This window comes from Budorcas taxicolor, chromosome 21, assembly GCF_023091745.1.
Source record: "Budorcas taxicolor isolate Tak-1 chromosome 21, Takin1.1, whole genome shotgun sequence".
NCBI lineage: Eukaryota > Metazoa > Chordata > Mammalia > Artiodactyla > Bovidae > Budorcas > Budorcas taxicolor.
Window position 1 is genome coordinate 71,211,140 of NC_068930.1, and position 20,482 is coordinate 71,231,621.

General features: G+C 44.7%; 1 protein-coding gene across 2 annotated transcripts in view; it reads left to right on the top strand.

Moving 5' to 3' along the window:
* The window catches only part of TRAF3 (TNF receptor associated factor 3), an 86,795-nt gene that overhangs the window by 32,746 nt on the left and 33,567 nt on the right, over positions 1 to 20,482 (top strand). For both annotated transcript variants that reach the window (XM_052659747.1, XM_052659746.1), the window contains exon 2: positions 4,520 to 4,644. The gene's annotated coding sequence lies outside the window, so the exon portion shown is untranslated. The remainder of the gene's footprint in view (positions 1 to 4,519; positions 4,645 to 20,482) is intronic.

Here is a 20,482-nt window from a genome sequence, read left to right on the forward strand (position 1 = left end):
ACAGAGTCGGACACGACTGAAGCGACTTAGCGGCAGCAGCAGCAGCTCTGGTAGACTCGGAGTGCCTGAGGCAGTGACCAAAGTCATGCCCAAGAAAAAGGAATGTAAGAAGGCAAAATGGTTGTCCAAAGAGGCCTTACAAATAGCTGAGAAAAGAAGAGAAGCAAAAGGCAAAGGAGAAAGGGAAAGATATACCTATCTGAATGCAGAGTTCTCAAATAATAGCAAGGAGAGATAAGAAAGCCTTCCTCAATGATCAGTGTGAAGAAATTGAGGAAAACAATAGAATGGGAAAGACTAGAGATCTCTTCAAGAAAATCAGAGACACCAGGGGAACATTTCATGCAAAGATGGGCACAGTAAAGGACAGAAACAGTAAGGGCCTAACAGAAGCAGAAGAGATGAACAAGAGGTGGCGAGAATATACAGAAGAACTTACGAAAAAGATCTTCATGACCCAGATAACCATGATGGTGTGATCACTCACCTAGAGCCAGACATCCTGGAGTGCGAAGTCATGTGGGCCTTAGGAAGCATTACTGTGAACAAAGCTAGTGAGGTGATGGAATTCCAGCTGAGCTATTTCAAATCCTAAAAGATGATGCTGTGAAAGTGCTGCACTCAATATGCCAGCAAATTTGGAAAACTCAGCAGTGGCCACAGGACTGGAAAAGATCAGTTTTCATTCCAATCCCAAAGAAGGGCAATGCCAAAGAATGTTCAAACTCCTGCTCATTTCACATGCAAATAAGGTAATGTTCAAAATTCCTCAAGCTAGTCTTCAGCAGTACATGAACCGAGAACTTCCAGATGTGCTAGCTGGATTTAGAAAAGGCAGAGGAACCAGAGATCAAATTGCCAATATCTGTTGGACCATAGAAAAAGCAAGGGAATTCCAGAAAAACTTCTGCTTCGTTGACTATGCTAAAGCCTTTGACTGTGTGGATCACAACAAACTGTGGAAAATTCTTCAAGAGATGGGAATACCAGACCACCTTACTTGCCTCCTGAGAAACTTGTATGCAGGACAAGAAGCAACAGTTAGAACTGGACGTGGAACAGTGGACAGGTTCCAGATTGGGAAAGGAGTACGTCAGGGCTGTATATTGCAGAGGGAATGAATGCTGGGCTGAATGGATCATGAGCTGAAATCAAAATTATTGGGAGAAATATCAACAGTCTCATATATGCAGATGATAACCACTCTAAAGAGCCTCTTGAAGAAACTGAAAGAGGAGAGTGAAAAAGGAGGCCTAAACTCAGCATTCAAAAAGTAAGATCATGGCATCTGGTCCCATCACTTCATGGCAAATAGATGGGGAATCAATGCAAACAGTGACAGACTTTATTTTTCTGGGCTCCAAAATCACTGCAGATGGTGACTGCAGCCATGAAATTAAAAGACGCTTACTCCTTGAAAGGAAAGTTATGACCAACCTAGATAGCATATTGAAAAGCAGAGACATTACTTTGCCAACAAAGGTCTGTCTAGTCAAAGCTATGGTTTTTCCAGTGGTCATGTATGGATGTGAGAGTTGGACTGTAAAGAAAGCTGAGCGCCAAAGAATGGATGCTTTTGAACTGTGGTGTTGGAGAAGACTCTTGAGAGTCCCTTGGACTGCAAGGAGATCTGACCAGTCCATCCTAAAGGAAATCAACCCTGAATATTCATTGGAAGGACAGATGCTGATGCTGAAGCTGAAGCTCCGGTACTTTGGCCACATAATGTGAAGAGCCAACTTTCTGGAAAAAACATGATCTTGGGAAAGATTGAGGGCAGGAGAAGGCAGCGGCAGAGGATGAGATGGCTGGATGGCATCATCGACTAAGTGAACATGAGTTTGAGCAAACTCTGGGAGACAGTGAAGGACCGGGAACGTGTTGTGTTCGTGGGATCTCGAAGAGCTGGACCTGACGTAGTGAGTGAACAGCGAACAACAGCAGCTTATAGTAGAGATTTCGATACACGTCTCACTATCTGATAGATTAAAAATAAAAAACCCTGTGAGCACAGATGATTTACATAGGATCAACACCCTTGGTCTAATGTACACATAAATAATATTCCATCCAAAGCCTGCATCTTATACTTTATTTTCAGGCACGCGTAGACATTTATAAAAATTGCCCAAGGCTGGGAGCCTCCCTGCTTGTCCAGTGGCTGAGACTCTGAGCTCCCAGTGCAGCGTCGCTGTGGTGGTTCAGTAGCTCAGTTGCATCCAACTCTTTGCAGCCCCGTGGACTGCAGCACGCCAGGCCTCCCTGTCCTCCACTGTCTCCCGAAGTTTGTTCAGATTCATGTCCATTGAGTCATTGATGCCATCTAACCATCTTATCCTCTGCCTGCCCCCTTCTCCTTTTGCCTTCCGTCTTTCTAAAAGCATCAGGGTCTTTTCCAGTGAGTCAGCTCTTTGCATCAGGTGACCAAAGTGTTGGAGCTTCAGCAACAGTCATGAGTTGAAATAGCATCATGTCAGTAAATGTGAAAATTAGATGAGATAAACAAATTCCTTGGAAAATGTAGCTGTCTAAAAGTAGCTACAGAAAAAATTCCTGTAACCACTAAAAAAATAGAGTCAGTAATTAAAATTTTTAGGCACTGATGGCTTCGTTGTTAAATTCCACCAGACTTTCAAAGAAGAAATAATTCCAGTTCTACCCAAATACTTCCTCAGAATAAACCAGGGAACACTTCCCAGTTTATTTTATGAGGTTATCATAATTTTGTTACTAAAATCCAGTAGGGATGGTATACTAGTGTGTTTATAGCAGACAAGGACAAATACTTTACAGCTATTGATTTTTCATTCTCTTGCCAAAGAAACATTCAGAGTTAACTTGCCTTTTGGCAAGAACTATAGTTTAAGTTTGAGTGATAAACCATTTTGATTTATAAAACGTGATTGAAAAAATATTAAGTTTGTGTGTGTATGTACACATGTTGCCTTTATTGACCTATGTGGCTTACTGAGTAGATTAAAACCCATGTTTTATAATGACTGATCACATCAGTGCGGGCTCTTTGGGATGTGACTGGGCCTTAGCTGATAACAGCAAAGGGGGCTTTATTGGCCACCTAATTAAGAGCCCTCGGGCAGGGCAGGCTGCAGCTGGGTCCTTCCCCTGGTGTCTTCCTTCTTATTTGCTCTGTCCTCAAAGAGCCTCTTGACGCCCATGTGCTCAAGTTCAAGTTCTTCAGGAAAGAGGGAGGATCTCTGTAAGTCCCAGAGGAGGAAGGAAAGACTTGATTCATTTTGATTTGGGTTTTGTGTGCTCACAGAGATGAACGAGCTCTGACCAGGAATAGGATGCTCTTACTGGCCAGCTACACACACACACACCCATACACACACACACACACACACACACCATCCCCTTGTGCCTGGGATTTGTAACCAGTGTCTCTGGAAGCTGGTGGACCAAGAGTGTGAGGTTTCAACTGGTCAGAAATTGGAGTGTGGTAACACCTGGAAAAGTGCACGAGTGTTTGGTTTCAAAATTCTCTCTCACAGCAGCTGTCAGATGTAAAATCTCATGAGTTTTTCGTCAAAATAATTATAAAATTCTATACAATAAGAATTCTTAGGACCCCAGGACATAGCCATCCAGTTACCAAGAATGAACAAGTCTGACAAGTTCTGAAAACGTTGCGCAGTGGAAACTCTCCTCCCCTTCTTGCAGTTGTGTGAATCACTACAGCTGCTGTGGGAAGAGTCTGTTTAGCTTTATGTAGTGGAGCTGAATATACGCTGACCTCACAGTCTAGTGGTCACTCTCGCATGTATATATGCACTAGATATATTTACCCCCAAATGCTTAAGAGATCTGTGCCAGAAAGATCTTAGGAGTGCTTGTGTTGGCTCCAAAGCAGAAACCGAATGGTAAGTAGACGATGGTGTGTCGCACAGTGGAATAATATACAGCAGTGAAGATAAACAGCAGGGCCAGCAACAACAATGGGGCAAAAACAAAGCAAGACGAGGGAATATACACTGTGTGATCATGTCTGTGTAGGAGTCAGGAGCTGGCGAAAATAAACGACCAGAGCTACCAGCCTAGGGGTGAGCTAAAGAAAAGCAGAGGAAGGATCACAGGAAGTTAGAGTGGTTGGTACTTACAGGGGAAGGCAAGGGTTAGGGGTCAGAGGAAGGCACCCAGCCTTTTGGGGATCCCAGCAGTGCCCCACTCTGTGGCCTGGGTGGTAGTTGGGGTTTTGTTTAATAACCTGATGAACCTGCACATACATGTTTCTTGTGCTTGACTATGTACATATATATTTCATGATAAAAGTGATTTTTGAAAAAGTTATCTGAAGTTACCCAGCCTTTGTAATTTATGTTCACCTCAAAAAATGCAGAAAATCCAAAGCATACGTTTATATAGAATGATTAAAAATGTTTTCTCTCGAGCTTCTTACTTTATCATGTTTTAGAAATTTCCATTTTTGAAATTCAGTTTTTTCAAAGCTTTAAAAAATTTTCCGCATGTGAGTTAACCACGTGTCATTCTTACTTCGTAGGTGAGGGACTCCACTACAGTATCTGAAGAAGGATAAAGTTGACTCTGCTTTGCTTCTTTCTTTATTGAAGTTTCTTCCTGCCTGGTCAAGCTCAGATATATCCTCTTGCAGCATACAACATACAGGTATGTCACTAGAAATTTCCATCTGCGTAGGTTTTTCTCCAGCTGTTCCCGGTGTGCCTTTGCATGACAGTGAAGTAATTAAATTCAGAAACATCCTGAACTTACCCATTTTCGGCGTTAGCAGTCTCGTTCTGTAACAGGTGTATCTGAGTGTCTTCCGGATCTGTGGTAGCGTATTTGGGTGTGTGTTTCTGACTTCTTTTCTCTCCTTTTAAACCAGCGTTAAACTCTGTGAGTAATAGACATTGCCCCTGAGGGTTTAGTACAGTTGATGAGGTTGGAAACCCGGGTTGGCGGCGTGCTCCTGCCCGGGGAGGGCGCCGCCGCGGTAGAGGTGCCAGAGCTGCGCGTGGAGGCCTGCCCAGCCGAGGCTTGCATCTGATACGGGAACTGCTTACTCCTTCACTGTCTTTCTCTGGGAGTTTGAAAGGAAACAAAACACCCTGTGTTTTAATCTCTTAATTTGTGATTGAGTGGCATTTTATTCTTGAAATTAAGAACTCTTTCATATCTTAGAGCATTAGCACGAATATAAAATAGGTTTGAAATGTTTGCATCCAAAGCGAGATTTAATACACAGCTATTTTTGATAACATTCAGAAGCATCAAGAAAACTGGCATTTAATTTTATTCATAATCACAGTGCCATTCAGCTTTCCCCAATAGTCTCAGCTTTTAGTGTGAAACAGGGTCCGAACAGTCGCGTTTAGCTGCTCTGCCTGTCAGTCAGCTGATTGCTCCACCCCGTCCCTTTCCTTCCTGGCATTTTCTGTGTCAGTTGCTCTGTAGTCAGGGGTGTCCCCGTTTATGGAACGCGTTCTTCTCTCCTTTTATTTCCTGGGAGGTGGGAGGTGGGTCTAGAGGTTTGAGCGGCTCAGCCTTTGAGCTCAGCGCTCGGAGGTGGCGGTACGTGCATCTGCTCTGGTCCTCGTGGTGCTCGGCACCTGGACCCACGGTCGTTAGGGGTTGCAAATGATGATGGTGAAAGTCTCATCCTTTACTCTGCCTTGATTCACTGAAATCCTATTTGGTTACCCTAAGGAGATCAGTCCTGGGTGTTCATTGAAAGGACTGATGCTAAAGCTGAGACTCCAATACTTTGGCCACCTCATGCGAAGAGTTGACTCACTGGAAAAGACTCTGATGCTGGGAGGGATTGGGGGCAGGAGGAGAAGGGGACGACAGAGGATGAGGTGGCTGGATGGCATCGCCGACTCGATGGACATGAGTTTGAGTGAACTCCAGGAGTTGGTGATGGACAGGGAGGCCTGGCGTGCTGCGATTCATGGGGTCGCAGAGAGTCAGACACGACTGAGCAACTGAACTGAACTGAACTGAACTGAAGGGACAGTTCAGATGGAAGCAGTAGGACGAATGCCTGATTCTTTCTCTTTATGGATTCTCGAAACAATGAGACGGTCTCATAGCCGCTTCTCAAGTGACCAGGGAAGAAGTGTCAGTATAAACTCGTGAATTTAAACGTATGTGACGTGTTGTAAGACACGGCAGCTGTTGTTCCCGTAGATGGGAGGGTTGCGCCACGTGTGTGGTGGTGCCTCTGTCCGTTGCCTCCTTGTCCTTCGCTCTCTAACGTGGGGAGAGTCTGTAGATTCGTGTGTGCTGTTTCACCCCAGACCTGGAGCCGGCTGTTTCTCTAAGCAGCTCCGGCTCCCTCTTACAGAGCATGGTGTCTCGTGACCACAACCTGCACACCGTTGCTGCAGGGCTGGTTACTGTCCTGGACCTTTTTGGTGGACAGCCACAGTATTTTCAGAAACCTAGCTCTCTTTTCTGATCTTTATAGCCTGTTTCTTCTCTCTTCCACAGGTAACGTTTTTAACGTTTTTTATTTATCTACTGTAATATGGACTTCCCTTGTAGCTCAGTCAGTAAAGAATCTGCCTGCGCTGCAGAAGACCCAGGTTCGAGCCCTGGGTTGGGAATATCCCCTGGAGAAGGAAATGGTAATCCACTCTAGTATTCTTGCCTGGAAAATCTCACGTACAGAGGAGCCTGGTAGGCTGCAGTCCATGGGGTCACAAAGAGTTGGGCACGACTGAGCGACTAACACTCATTTACTATAATATAAATACTTGTGTGTGTCTGTGCCCACAGCCCTCTTTCTTTAAAAGTAGTAGTGTACAGTACAAGCTTTTCTCCATATTTTAAAAAAGTTAACAACGTATCATGAGCTTGCAGCATAGCCATATACAGGGATTCTCCTCATCCATTTTAACAGCTGTTTAGCGTTCCACAGTGTTGGTTGTTACATTATAGAGGAAGACTAACTTAGAAATATGTTGGCATTATTCAGTATGTGTTTCTCCTGCATATAAAAGTCATCAATTTGTCCAGCTGCAGACTCCCTAGTCATTTTGGGACCTGGCAAGTACATTCCCAACCGTGGCCCGGTTTTCCTTATGGTAAAACTCAAAGACTTGGACTAGAAACTCAGGGTGAGTTATGTTAGCTGAAAGAGACTGCAGATGAGGAAACTATACCTGAGAGCGTCTCCCTGGCCACGGAGTGAGCACCCTATGAGCAGGGTCGTGACGGTGCCATGGAATCGGCAGGTATTATTGAGTGATTGTGTGTCAGAATCAGGGAGGCGAGGGCAGGTCTGCCGTGGGCAGCTAGCCGGGTGACAGCGTCATTCCCCGAGATGAGAGCGGGTCTCTGAGTAGGTCGAGGCCTGCCCATCAGCCATGGGAAGCGCAGAAGACAGCAGATTCCATCTGGGCTGCACTGACCACGGGGCTCCCGTGCAGCTGAGGGGGAGCGGGTTGTCCAGGAGCTCCGCGAGCGTGGGGCTCGGAGCGGGGGCTCCTCTGTGCAGGTCGATTACCCAGCAGGACAGAGAAGGGGCCTGGATCAGCACCTGAACAGCTCCCGCGTGTGCACCGCCGGTGGCAGAGGGGAAGCTGGCGAAAGAGAGCGGTCAGGAGCTCAGAGCTCAGAGCCGCTGACTTTTGGCATCTCCTGCCTGTATTCTCCAAGTGATTTAAATGCTGTAATCCACTCCTGAATGGCGCCATGCTTCATGCTGTCACTCTGATTTCCTAGTCAAGTCGGTGCTTCAGGAAAGCGCACCTTCTCACAGCCTGCAGCCCCAGAGCCTCCAGGCCGGGCTTGACTCAGGGCAGCCTCTCCGGGAAAGGTGCTGCCCGCCCTGAGTCGCTGTCAGGCGGACGGAGCCCTCAGCTCCTTCCTGTCCAGATGGCTGGGCTCTGGCCCTGGTCCAGGAGCAGCCAGAGTTGAATGAACCCTTGTTTAACATCCTGAGTCATTTGAACTGAGCAATATTGGCAGTGCTAGGTCTCAGGCAGCTATTGTTTTCCTAAAGAATTTGAGACCAAGTTTCGTAGCATGGTTTAATCAGGTTCCTTTCCAGCCGTCTGCCTGTGTCAGTCTCTCTCTCCCCCTCCCTCTCTCCTATGCGGGGCTTTTTCCTGTGCGATGAGGAGCAGCCTGTTTGTCTGGGTGAGAGTCCAGGCCCCTCTGTGCCTTCCCAGTGAGTTAGCCACAGGCGGCTCCCTGAGCAGAGCGTCTGGCATCAGGTGTCCTGAGCAGTCAGTGTGCTGAAATGTCTGCATAACTGTGGATTGCCAGAGCGCTTTCTTATCAACAGGGCACACCTGTCTGCCTGTGGCTTTCTCCTTTCCTTGGCCTCGCATGGATGCTGTTTTAATCTCCCTCCTGGGCTTGACGTGGAGCTGGTTTTCCTGCATCTCTGTTGTTTAGCACTTTCTTGCTGGCAGGAGCCATTTTCTTTGTTTATCTGATGCTTCCCTTTTTTGGTTTTCCCCGGGCTTTCCAACCCTTGGAACACCCTTTTGTCAGCAGATGTGCGTTTGTTTCCAGTTTCTAATCTCCAAGTGTAGCTCAACTTAAACCACCAAAGCAAGGGACATAAAATAAATCATCAACGTAATGGAGACGCAGAGCAAAGTGAAGGGAACCCAGTCTGGCTCTTCACTGTGTTTCTGAGTCCAGGTACGCCTCAACTTTGCCAGCAAAGGTCTGTCTGGTCAAAGCTATGGTTTTTCCAGTAGTCGTGTAAAGATGTGAGAGTTGGATCATAAGGGAAGCTGAGCACTGAAGAACTGATGCTTTTGAACTGTGGTGTTGGAGAAAACTCTTGAGAGTCCCTTGGACTGCAAGGAGATCAAACCAGTCCATCCTAAAGGAAATCAGTCCTGAATATTCATATGGAAGGACTGGTGCTGAAGCTGAAACTCCGATACTTTGGCCACCTGATGCCGAGAGCTGACTCACTGGAAAAGACCCTGATGCTGGGAAAGACTGAAGGCGGGAGGAGAAGAGGACGACAGAGAATGAGATGGTTGAATGGCATCATCGACTCAATGGACATGAGTTTGAGTAAGCTCCGGGAGTTGGTGATGGGCAGGGAGGCCTGGTGTGCTGCAGTCCGTGGGGTCGCAAAGAGTCGGACACGACTGAGAGCTGAACTGACTGAGTGATGCCTCAACTGTGAAGCTGGTTAGAAGCTAAAACTTTATGAAACCGATGTCTCAAATAAAGACTTTTTTTCATGTGGATAAAATGTGGCCTCAAAATACGTTAAATTCATACCTAGACACGTAGCAAGCAGTAAACATGTAGTAACAGCAGTAATTCTGCTCCGTTGGAAGCTGCAGCATCGGAGTTCTCGCCCTGTGAACGCCAGGCCCCGCCTTCCCTGCCCGCCTCCCCGCCGTGTGGGCCCGGCACGCCCGCCCAGGCCGCTGCTTCCTGGGGCTCCGGTCCCGCCTCCTGTCGGAGTCCTCCTAGCGCACCGACGTAGGGGGCCGTTCTCGAGCCCACACTTGCCCTTCATGGTCACTCCCTTTGTGCTGTCTCCGCCTGGCGTGTCTGCCGTTCCTGTTGGGCAGAACGTTTCTCTGTGTGTGGAAGCAGATATCCTCTTTCCAGACCTAATGCTGGGATGAGGCCGGGAAGGTGAAGCGATGACCGGGGCCAGGGTTCCCATCTCCGCATGACCCCGTGTGCTCACCGGAGCCACGTGCTTCCCGTCTGTGGGTGTTGCAACCTCTGAGCCTCTTCCCCAGATCAGGCTGTTCAGCACCAGTCTGCAGGTCCCTGAAAGCTGCCTCCACCATCTCCTTAAGGCCATTGACTGAATTTGCATCATTTTTCTTCATTAGCACAGTCATTATTTTAAGCATAAGTTTTGTTAACCTGTAATTGCCACATCTAAACTTTAGGATTAAGGGAAATTTTAACTATTTTATACCCACATAAAAGTAAGTGAAATAAAGGTATTTATTTTAAATCAAGAAATCTAGTCGAAGGTTGCCACAAGTCCCCCATTTTAGAAGCTTCCAGAGATGGGACCTTGCTTACTCACCGATGCTTTGGGTGGTCAGCCTCCACGTGGGGCACACGTGGGCTTCCTGGCCACCCCCAGGTGGGCGTGAATGAACAGATACACTTGTAGGTGAGAAATGACCATCACAGGTATTTTAGATATCTGTTTGTTTTAGAGAATTGTAATGAGAACCAAGGAGCTTTTTTTTACCAGTGGCTTTTAGTTGGGGGTCTTTGAGCATAGTGTCTGTTCTTTGCTGCTGCACTTATAGCAGGCATTGTTCCAGCCGAAGATCAAGCTGGGGTTCTGCTATTGTTTTGCCAGGGTTGGTGTGGAGTGCTTATCAAGCTCAGTGATGAAGAAAGAAATCAGAGTGTCTAAGCTCTTTAGACCCCATTGTTTTTATTAAAACTTTATTTTTTTTTACAAAAAATGTCATTTAAACCATTCAAAATGTACAGTTCAGTGGGTTTTATTTCGTATATTCACAGTGTTGTATAGCCATCATTGCTGCCTATTTCTAGGACATTTTCATCCCAAGAAGAAACTCCGTTCAGTCTCTCTGTTACTCTCCTCTTGCCTGAGCCCCTGTCAACCACGACTCTGCGTTCCGTCTGCATGGATCTGCTTGTTCTGGACGTGACACAGAGATGGAGTCGTGCGACGCGCGGCCTTCTCTTTCTGGCTCCCGTTACTCTAGCGAAACGTTTTCAGGGTTTTCCCATGTTGTACCGTGTGTCAGCGCTTTATTTTTTTATGGTTAATAACAGTACATTATATAGACACATGTAAGCGTTGTGTATCCAGCCCTCTCTTGACAGACTTCTGGGCTGAATGGCCCTGTCTGTCCTGAATATTGCTGCCGTGAACATGTGTGTACAAGTAACCGTGTAAACGCCTTTCTCCACTCCTTTTGGGTGTGTGCACAAGAGTAGGGGTGCTGGGCCACATGGTAACTCTGCTAACTGTTTTGAGGAACTGCCACATTGTTTTCTACAGTGATGATGAACCATTTTATATTCAGCAATGTACGAGGGTTCCAATTTCTTCATATTCCTCACCAACACTTGACGTTTTCCATTTTTTTAAATTACAGCCACCCTAATAGCTGTGAAGTAGTATCTTGTGATGGTTTATTTTTTTTAAAAGGTAGTTTTTTTAAATTGGCATGACAGAACATAAAATTAACCGTTTTAAAGTGAGCAATTCAGTGGTATATAGTACGTTCACAGGTTGTAACCACAACCTCCCTCTGGTCCCAGACATTCTCATTACCTCAAAAGGAAACCCTGGACCCACGAAGCAGGTAACCATCGCTGTCCTTCTCCTCATCTCCTAGGCTACCACTCTGCTCTCTGCCTCTGGGTTTGCCTGTTCTGTATGTTTCATATAGATGGAATCGTGCACTGTGTGGCCTTTTGTTCTTGGCGTCTTTCACTTAGCGTGGTATTTTCCAGGTTCGTCCATGTTGTGGCCTGTATCATCATCACTCCATTTCTTTTTATGCCTGAGTAATGTTTACACCCCCCCCCCCCATTTTGTTTATTCGTTTATCTGTTGATGCTCATTTGGGTTGTTTCTGCCTTTTGAGTACTGTGAGTGATGCTGCTATAAACCTGTCTGTACATAAGTTGATTTGAGTCCCTGTTTTCAGTTCTTTTGGGTATACACCTAAGAGTGCAATTGCTGGGTCGTATTGGTAATTCTGTGTTTAACTTTTTGAGAAACTGAAAATGTTTTCCACAAAAAATGAATCCATTTTGTTTCCACCAGCAGTACATGAGGGTTTCAGTTTCTCTGCGTCGTCAACAATACCTGTTGTTTTACCTTGTTAAAAAAAAAAAAAAAATCATAGCCATCCTGGTGGGTGTGAAGTGATAACTCACTGTGGTTTTGATTTGTAATTCCCTGGTGACTAATGGTGTTGAAGATCTTTTCATATGCTTATTGGCTGTTTCTGTGTTTTTCTTGGAGAAATGTTTATTCACCTCCTTTGCCCATTTTTTGGTTGAGTTGTTTGTCTTTTGGTTGTTGAGCTGTAAGAGTTCTTTGTTGTTCTGGATATTAGACTCTTATCAGATACATGGTTTGCAGATTTTGTTGTTCTTTGTTGTTTAGTCGCTATGTCGTGTCTGACTGTTGGCAGCCCCACGGACTGCAGTCCCCCAGGCTTCCCTGTCCTTCAGTGTCTCCCAGAGTTTGCTCAAACTCGTGTCCATTGAGTCAGTGATGCCATCCAACTATCTCATCCTCTGTCATCCCCTTCTCTTCCAGCCCGAAATCGTTCCCAGCATTAGCGTCCGTTTCAGTGAGTTGGCTCTTTGCATCAGGTGTCCAAAGTGTTGGAGCTTCAACTTCAGCATCAGTCCTTCTGATGAATATTCAGGGTTGATTTCCTTTAGGATAGAGTGGTTTGCTCTCCTTACTGTCCAAGGGACTCTCATGAGTCTTCTCCAGCACTACAGTTTGGAAAGCGTCTGTACTTCTGTGCTCAGCCTTCCTTAAGGTCCAACTCTCAGATCTGTACATGACTACTGGAAGAAACATAGCTTTGACTATACAAATCTTTGTTGGCAAAGTGATGTCTCTGCTTTTTAATAACGCCATCTAGGTTTCATAGCTTTTCTTCCGAGGCGCAAGCCTCTTTAAATTTCATGGCTATAGTCCCCATTCTTAGTGATTTTGAAGCCCAAGAAAATACATAGCTCTCCCATTTTTTTGTCTTTTCACATTCTTGATAGTGTCCTTTTATATACAAAAGTTTTCAAATTTTGTGAGACCAATTTCCCTTATTTTTCTTCGTTGCTTGTGCTTTTAGGGTCATATCTAAGAATCCTTTGCCAGATTCAGCAACATGAAAACCTGTCCCTATGTTTTCTTCTAAACCTTATGGTGTTGCATGCATGCTGAGTCACTTCAGTCGTGTCCGACTGTTTGCGACCATATGGACTGTAGCCCAGGAGGCTACTCTGTCCATGGAATTCTCCAGGCAGGAATACCAGAGTGGGTTCCATGACCTCCTCCAGTAGACCTTTCTGACCCAGGGATCAAACCTGCATCTCTTGCCTCTCCTGCATTGGCAGGTGGGTCTTTTCCACTAGCGCCACCTGGGAAGCCCTTTATGGTGTGAGCTCTTATATTTTAGTTGCTCATCCATTTAAGTCAGTTTGCGTGTATGGAGTGAGGCAGGGGTCTAAGTTCATTCGTCTCCCTGGATACCCAGTTGTTTCAGAGACTTCTTTTTTCCAACTAAATAGTATTGACATCCTTGTCAAAAATCGTTTGACTGTAGATGTATGAATTTGTTTCTGGACTCCCAGTTCTGTTTTCTACATGCCTGACCTTATGCTAGTATTTCATTATTTTGATTACTGTCATTTTGTAGGAAGTTTTGAAGTAGTAAGCTTGATAAGTCTTTCACCTTTCTTTTTCTTTTCGATACTGTTTTGACTCTTGCAATTCCATGTGAATTTTTTAAATTTATTTTTTAATTGAAGGATAATTGCTTTACAGAATTTTAGAATCAGATTTCTCACTTCTGTAAAAGGCCACTGGAATTTTGATAGAGATTGCATTGAATCTGTAGATTGCTTCGGGTAGTATGTTTGTTATGGTTCTCTAGAGAAAGAGAACCAATAAGGTGTGTGTGTGTAAAGAGATAGTTATTCTAAGGAATAGGGGCTCACACAGCTGTGGAGGCAGGACAGTCCCAAGATCTGCAGTGTAAGTTGGCAACCATAAGAGCCAGTGGCTTAGTTCCAGTCTAAGTCGAAAGGCCTGAAAATCAAGAGGGCTAATGGCGTAGTTTGGTTCAGTTCACACACTCAGTCATGTCTGACTCTTTGCAACCCCATGGACTGCAGCATACCAGGCTTCCCTGTCCATCACCAACTCCCAAAGCCTGCTCAAACTCATGTCCATCAAGTTGGTGATGCCATCCAATCATCTCATCCTCTGTCATCCCCTTCTTCTCCTGTCTTCAGTCTTTCCCAGAATCAGGGTCTTTTCCAATGAGTCAGTTCTTCCCATCTGATGGCCAGAGTCTTGGAGCTTCAGCTTCAGCATCAGTCCTTCCAGTGAGCATTCAGGACTGATTTCCTTTAGGATTGACTGTTTTGATCTTTTTGCAAAGATCAAGAGTCTTTTCCAATACCACAGTTCAAAAGCATCAATTCTTCAGCATTCAGCTTTCTTTATGGTCCAACTCTCACATCCATACATGACTACTGGAAAAACCAGTAGTTTGGGCTTTGACTAGACGGACCTTTACAGGCAAAGTAATATCTCTGCTTTTTAATATACTATCTAGGTTGGTCATAAGTTTTCTTCCATGGAGAAAGCATCTTTTAATTTCATGGTTGCAGTCACCATCTACATTGATTTTGGAGCCAAAAAAATAAAGTCTGTCACTATTTCTGTCGTTTCCCCATCTATTTCCCATGAAGTGATGGGACCGGATGCCATGATCTTAGTTTTCTGAATGTTGAGCTTTAAGCCAACTTTTTCACTCTCCTCTTTCACTTTCATCAAGAGGCTCTTCAGTTCCTCTTCGCTTTCTGCCATAAGGGTGGTGTCATCTGCATATCTGAGGTTATTGATATTTCTCCCAGCAATCTTGATTCCAGCTTGTGCTTCATTCAGCCTGGCATTTTGCATGATGTACTCTGCACATAAGTTAAATAAGCAGGGTGACAATATACAGCCTTGATGTACTCCTTTCCCGATTTGGAACCAGTCCATTGTTCCATGTCCAGTTCTAACTGTTGGACATACAGTTCTGCATACAGACTTCTCAGGAGGCAGGTCAAGTGTCTCTTGAAGAATTTTCTACACTGTGATCCACACAGTCAAAGGCTTTGGCATAATCAATAAAGCAGAAGCAGATGTTTTTCTGGAACTCTGTTGCTTTTTCTGTGGTCCAGCAGATGTAGACAATTTGATCTCTGGTTCTTTTGCCTTTTCTAAGTCCAACTGGAACATCTGGAAGTCCACGGTTCATGTTCTATTGAAGCCTGGCTTGGAGAATTTGAGCATTACTTTGCTAGCGTGTGAGATGAGTGCAGTTGTATGGTGGTTTGAACATTCTTTGGCATTGCCTTTCTTTGAGATTGGAATGAAAACTGATCTTTTCCAGTCCTGTTGCCACTGCTGAGTTTTCCAAATTTGCTGGCATATTGAGTGCAGCACTTTCACAGCACCATCTTAATTTAGCATTTGAAATGCTGAACTGGGATTCCATCACCTCCACTAGCTTTGTTCATAGTGATGCTTGCTAAGGCCCATTTGACTTTGCATTCCAGGATGTCCGGCTCTAGGTGAGTGATCTCAGCATCGTGGTTATCTGGGTCATGAAGATCTTTTTTGTACAGTTCTTCTGTGTATTCTTGCCACCTCTTCTTAGTACCTTCTGCTTCTGTTAGGTCCATACTGTTTCTGCCTTTATTGTGCCCATCTTTGCATGAAACATTCCCTTTCATCAAGAGGGACAGGAAGGATGTGGTTTCTATCCAAAACCCAGGCTTCAGATCCAGGAAGAGCCAATATTTCTGTTTTAGTTTGAAGGCAGGAAAAAAAGCCAGTGTGTCATTTTGAAGACAGGCACAAAGACTCCTCCTTACCTGGGGAAAGGGCAGACCTTTTTGTTCTGTTTAGGCATTTGACTGAGTGAGGCTCACCCACATTAGGGAGGGCAGTCTGCTTTATTCAGTCTACCTATTTAAATGTTAAACTCATCCAACACCCTCACAGGAACACCTACAATAATGTTTGATCAGATATCTAGGCACCTTGTGACCCCAACAAGTTGACACATAAAATTAACCATCAGAAGTAGTATTGCCATCATAATATTGTCTTCCAGTCCATGTACATAGATTTGTTTTGGAGCACACAAATATCTTACTGTTCAATGATGTGTTCTTTCTTTCAGCGATTGTGAGCAAATCGTTCACGTATTGGTGAAATTTATTCCTGGGTAATTGATTCTTCTGGATGCTATTATAAATGGAGTTACTTTCTAAATCAGTTTGTTTGTTGCTGTTGTATAGAAACAGAAATGATGTTTCTTTGTCGGCATTTGTTTCCTGAAACTTTGGTGGATTCTTTTACTAGTTCTAGTTACTTTCTTGTGAAGTCTTTGAGGTTTTCTATACATAGGATGATATCATCTGTGAATAGAGCTGGTTTTCTTTCTTTCTTTCTAATTTGGATGCCTTTCATTTCTTTTTCTTGCCTAATTGCTCTGGGTAGAATTTCCGTGTAATATTGAGTAACAGTGGTGAAAGCTTGCATCCTTCCCTTCTTCCTGATCTTTCACCATTAAATGTGGGTTTTTCACAAATACCTTTTATCCTTTATCATGTAAAGGAAAAGTGAAGATGAAAGTGTTGGTTGCTCAGTCGTTTCCGACTGTTTGTGGCCCCATGAACTGTAGCCTCGGAGAAGGCAATGGCACCCCACTCCAGCACTCTTGCTGGAAAATCCCATGGACGGAGGAGCCTGGTAGGCTGCAGTCCATGGGGTTGCTGAGGGTTGGGCACGACTGAGCGACTTCACTTTCACTTTTCACTTTCATGCATTGGAGGAGGAAATGGCAACCCACTCCAGTGTTCTTGCCTGGAGAATCCCAGGGACGGGGGAGCCTGGCGGGCTGCCGTCTATGGGGCCGCACACAGTCGGACACGACTGAAGCGACTTAGCAGCAGCAGCAGCAGAACGTAACCTGCCAGGCTCCTCTGTCCATGGAATTCTCCAGCCATTCCCTTCTCCAGGGTATCTTCCTGACTCAGGGATTGAAACCGGGTCTCCTGCATTGCAGGTGGATTCTTTTACCATCTGAGCCACCAGGGAAGCCCCATACCAAGGAAGTTCCCTCTTATTCCTAGTTTCTAAGGATCTTTTTTAAATGAAAGGGTGTTTAATTTTGTCCACTTGTTTTTCTACACCAGTTGAGGTGATCATGTGTATTTTACCCTTGTGCTGTTACTGTGGTATATTACAGTGATTGATTTTCTTATGCTGAACCACTCTTACCTTCCTGGGACAAATTCCACTTGATCGTGGTGTAGAATATGTTTAATGTGCTTTAGGGCTTAGTTTTCTAGTATTTTGTCGAGTCTTCATTTTTGAAACATGGTATTTTTGTGGAGGGGGGCCAGGGACAGAGGATTCTTAGTTGATATATTTTTCTTTCAGCCATTCAAAAATATTATCCCATTGTCTTCTGCCCTCCATTGTTTCTGATGAGAGGTCAACTGTTAATCTTATTGAGGAAATGCTTTCATGTAAGGAATCACTTCTCTTGCTGCTTTTGAAATTTTCCTTCTTTCCTCCAGCAGTTCAATGATAATGTGTATTAGTATAGATCTCTTTGAGTTTAACCCACACAGAGTTTGTTGAGTTTCCTGAACGTGCGAATTAATACTTTTCATCAAAAATAGGAAATTCTTGTCCATTATATTTTAAAATATTCTTTTTACCTTTTTTTCTCCCTCCTCTCCTTTCTAGGACTCCCAGGATAATGTATATGTTGGTATGACTGATAGTGTCCCATAGGTCTCTAAGCTCTTTGCATTTTTCTTTATTATTTTTTCCTTCTGTTACTTAGACTGGATAAGCTCAATTGTCTTATCTTCAAATCTCAATTGACCTATCTTCAAGTTCTCTAATTCTTTCTTCTGTCTATTCAGCTCTTCTGTTGAGCCCCTTTATTGAATTTTTCTTTTCCATTATTGTGCTTTTTAACTCCAGGATCTCCATTTGGTTCCTTTTAAACTTTATTGATTTTCATTGATATTTTCTATTTCATGAGACATTGTTCAGATGGTTTCTTTCACTTTTTTGGACACAGTTCCCTTTATCTCTTTGAACTCATGGACAGTTGTAAGTCTAGTGTCTGGGTTTCCTCCTAGACAGTTTCTATTACTTGCTTTTTTTTTCTTCCTGTATATGGGCCATGCTTCCTTACTTCTTGCCTGACTTACAATTTTTTGTTGAAAATGGACATTTTGAATATTATAATATGGCGAAGATGGAAACGAGATTCTCCCCAGTATTTCTTGCTGCTTATTTTAGTTAACTGTTTGCATAATGACTTTTTTGAGCTGATTTTGTAAAGTCCACATTCTTTATCATGCGTACTCACTGAAGTCTCTGTTCCACCAGTGTAGTAGTCAGCTACGAATCAGACAGAGATTTTCTGTAAGTGCCTGGAACCAAAATTATCTCCAAATCTCTTCCCACAGGGTATACGTGCGCATCAGGGTGTGTTTTCAGCACCCCACCAGGCAGTTGACAGGTTTGCCTTAGCATCACTTTCTGCTTATACAGAACCTGAAGGTCAGCCGGAGGTGAGAGTTCAGGGTCTTGCATCTCTCCTGAGCGTGCATACAGCCCTGAGCATGTGCGTGGCCTTCTGGGATCCTGGTAGCACGTTGGAGCTCTTCAGAGCCCTCGTTTCCCAGTATTTCCTGTCAACCTTTTGGTTTGTCTCTCGTCTTCTACCGTTACTGGTTGGCCCAGGCAGCAGCGACTCATCTGTTTGCCTCTGAGTGTTTTTAGGACAGCCCGCCAGCCCCCGTGGCTGCCTCAGCGCTGGGAGAGTCCTGGGTCTGATGGGGCCAAGCCGTCTGAGCGGGCCTTCCGGGGAGCCACCAGATAGGCCGTAACTCCGCCCGAAACTCTTTGCACATGAGTGTGTTCCGCTCCACCGGCCCCCAGCCTCCAGCCAGTCTCCGTGCTGGGATTACAGGCTTCTGTCTTCCAGGCCACTGCCTCCTGGGGAGGGGCCGGGGCTGGGGAAAGCGCCGCAGAGCTCACTGTCCTCACCGAGGTGCAGCAGGTTTCTGTTGATTAAGCATCCCTCTGATTGCTGTAAGCTTTCTGTTTAGTTTTTAGAGTTCCACACAGGTTGTTTCTGACAGATCTTGCCATCTTTTTTCTTGCTTTGTTTGAAGGATGAACCTTTGGCGTTACATACTCAGCCGTCTTCACTGACATCGCTCATGTCTGTTCTTAACCTGGCGACCAATTTTGAATTTGCCTCATTTATGTCCACCCCACCTGATTTCAGAACGGAGTTAAGTTGGCTTACAGTGGTGAACAGTATGAGAGATAAATTAATCTTCGTGTCCTCCCTTGTTGCTTTTGAAGACTTTGGTCTTGCAGATAGACATTTTATTTCCTTTGATGATCTTGAGGTTTTCACCCTCCCTGCCATGCAGATGGGCGGGCACCTGAAGCAGGTTCACTCTGGCGGTTCTCCTGCCTAACCTTGTGTGTGGTCTTAGGACACACCCACCGGTGGCCAGCTTTAGCGGTGCTCACTCTCACTACCGTCTGCCTCTGGGCTGGTTGTGGAAAGTTCGCCTCCAGTGATGGTCTTCCTAAATCCAAAACTTCCTTTTCTTCAGGACACAGTCAGTGGATAATTGTCTTAAGACTTAAAGATATCATCGAATTGTCTTAGTTGTTTTAGGGGGTGATTAGGTGATTTGTATGCTTTCAATTAGAACTGGCTTCTTACAGTGACCTGGATCGTCAGTGGAGTCTGGGATCATCGGTGGAGTCTGGGATCATGGGTAAACCTGAGCGAATTCATTCATCCACCTGTCCTGGCACCAGGGAGGACCATGGGCCAGCTGAGGCCCACATCCACCGTCTCACCAACAGAGCAGGGCGTGGGCTTGCACCCTGGGCCCTGCTCGGGGTCCATGTAATTTCTTTCTTAAGCTCTTGTTTAGGTAGAATATTTCCCTTGAGTAATGTGAGTCTATTTGACATAGTTGGTGGCTCATTACTTGAGCAGAACATCCTTCTTTTGGAAATGATTCTGTGATAGAGATAGAACTGCCTTCAGTTTGGTTCCCTGTATATTAGGTTGTCCTTTTTCATCAGCATCACCCATAAGCTAATCTGAATCTTTTTAAAAGGCCAAGAGGTACAGATAAAGATATCCTTTAAAAGGATACATTTGACTACATTAAAATTAAGAACTTCACTTCATTAAAATACAGAAAGGTAAAGTGAAGCCACAGTCTAAGGGGAAAACATATACATATAACTAACAAGAGATTAGCAGTCAGAACATATGAATCACCTCTACAAATCAATATTTTAAAAGACCAATAACCCAATTAAAAAATTCAGACACAGGCATTTCAACAGAAGGAAAAGCACAAATGACCAGTGAGCATATGAAAATATGCTAAACCTATTTAATTATCAGAGTAAAGAAGAAAAGGGACCCTCGTGCCTGCTAGATTGGTGGAAATTAAGCTGTCTAATGGTGCCCAGCATTGGTGAGAGGGTGGGTTAGCAAAGCTTGTGAGCTGGCCACGCCTACACCCTGCAAACCAGCCGTTCCTGTGAACTCTAGATGTGGAGTTCAGGGCAGGAGTTGGCAAATTCTTCTCTAAAGGGCGAAGTGGTAAATATTCCAGGCTTTGTGGGTAATGTATACGGTCTTGTCACATAGTTGCCTTTGTTTCATTTGTTTGTTTGACTCTTTAA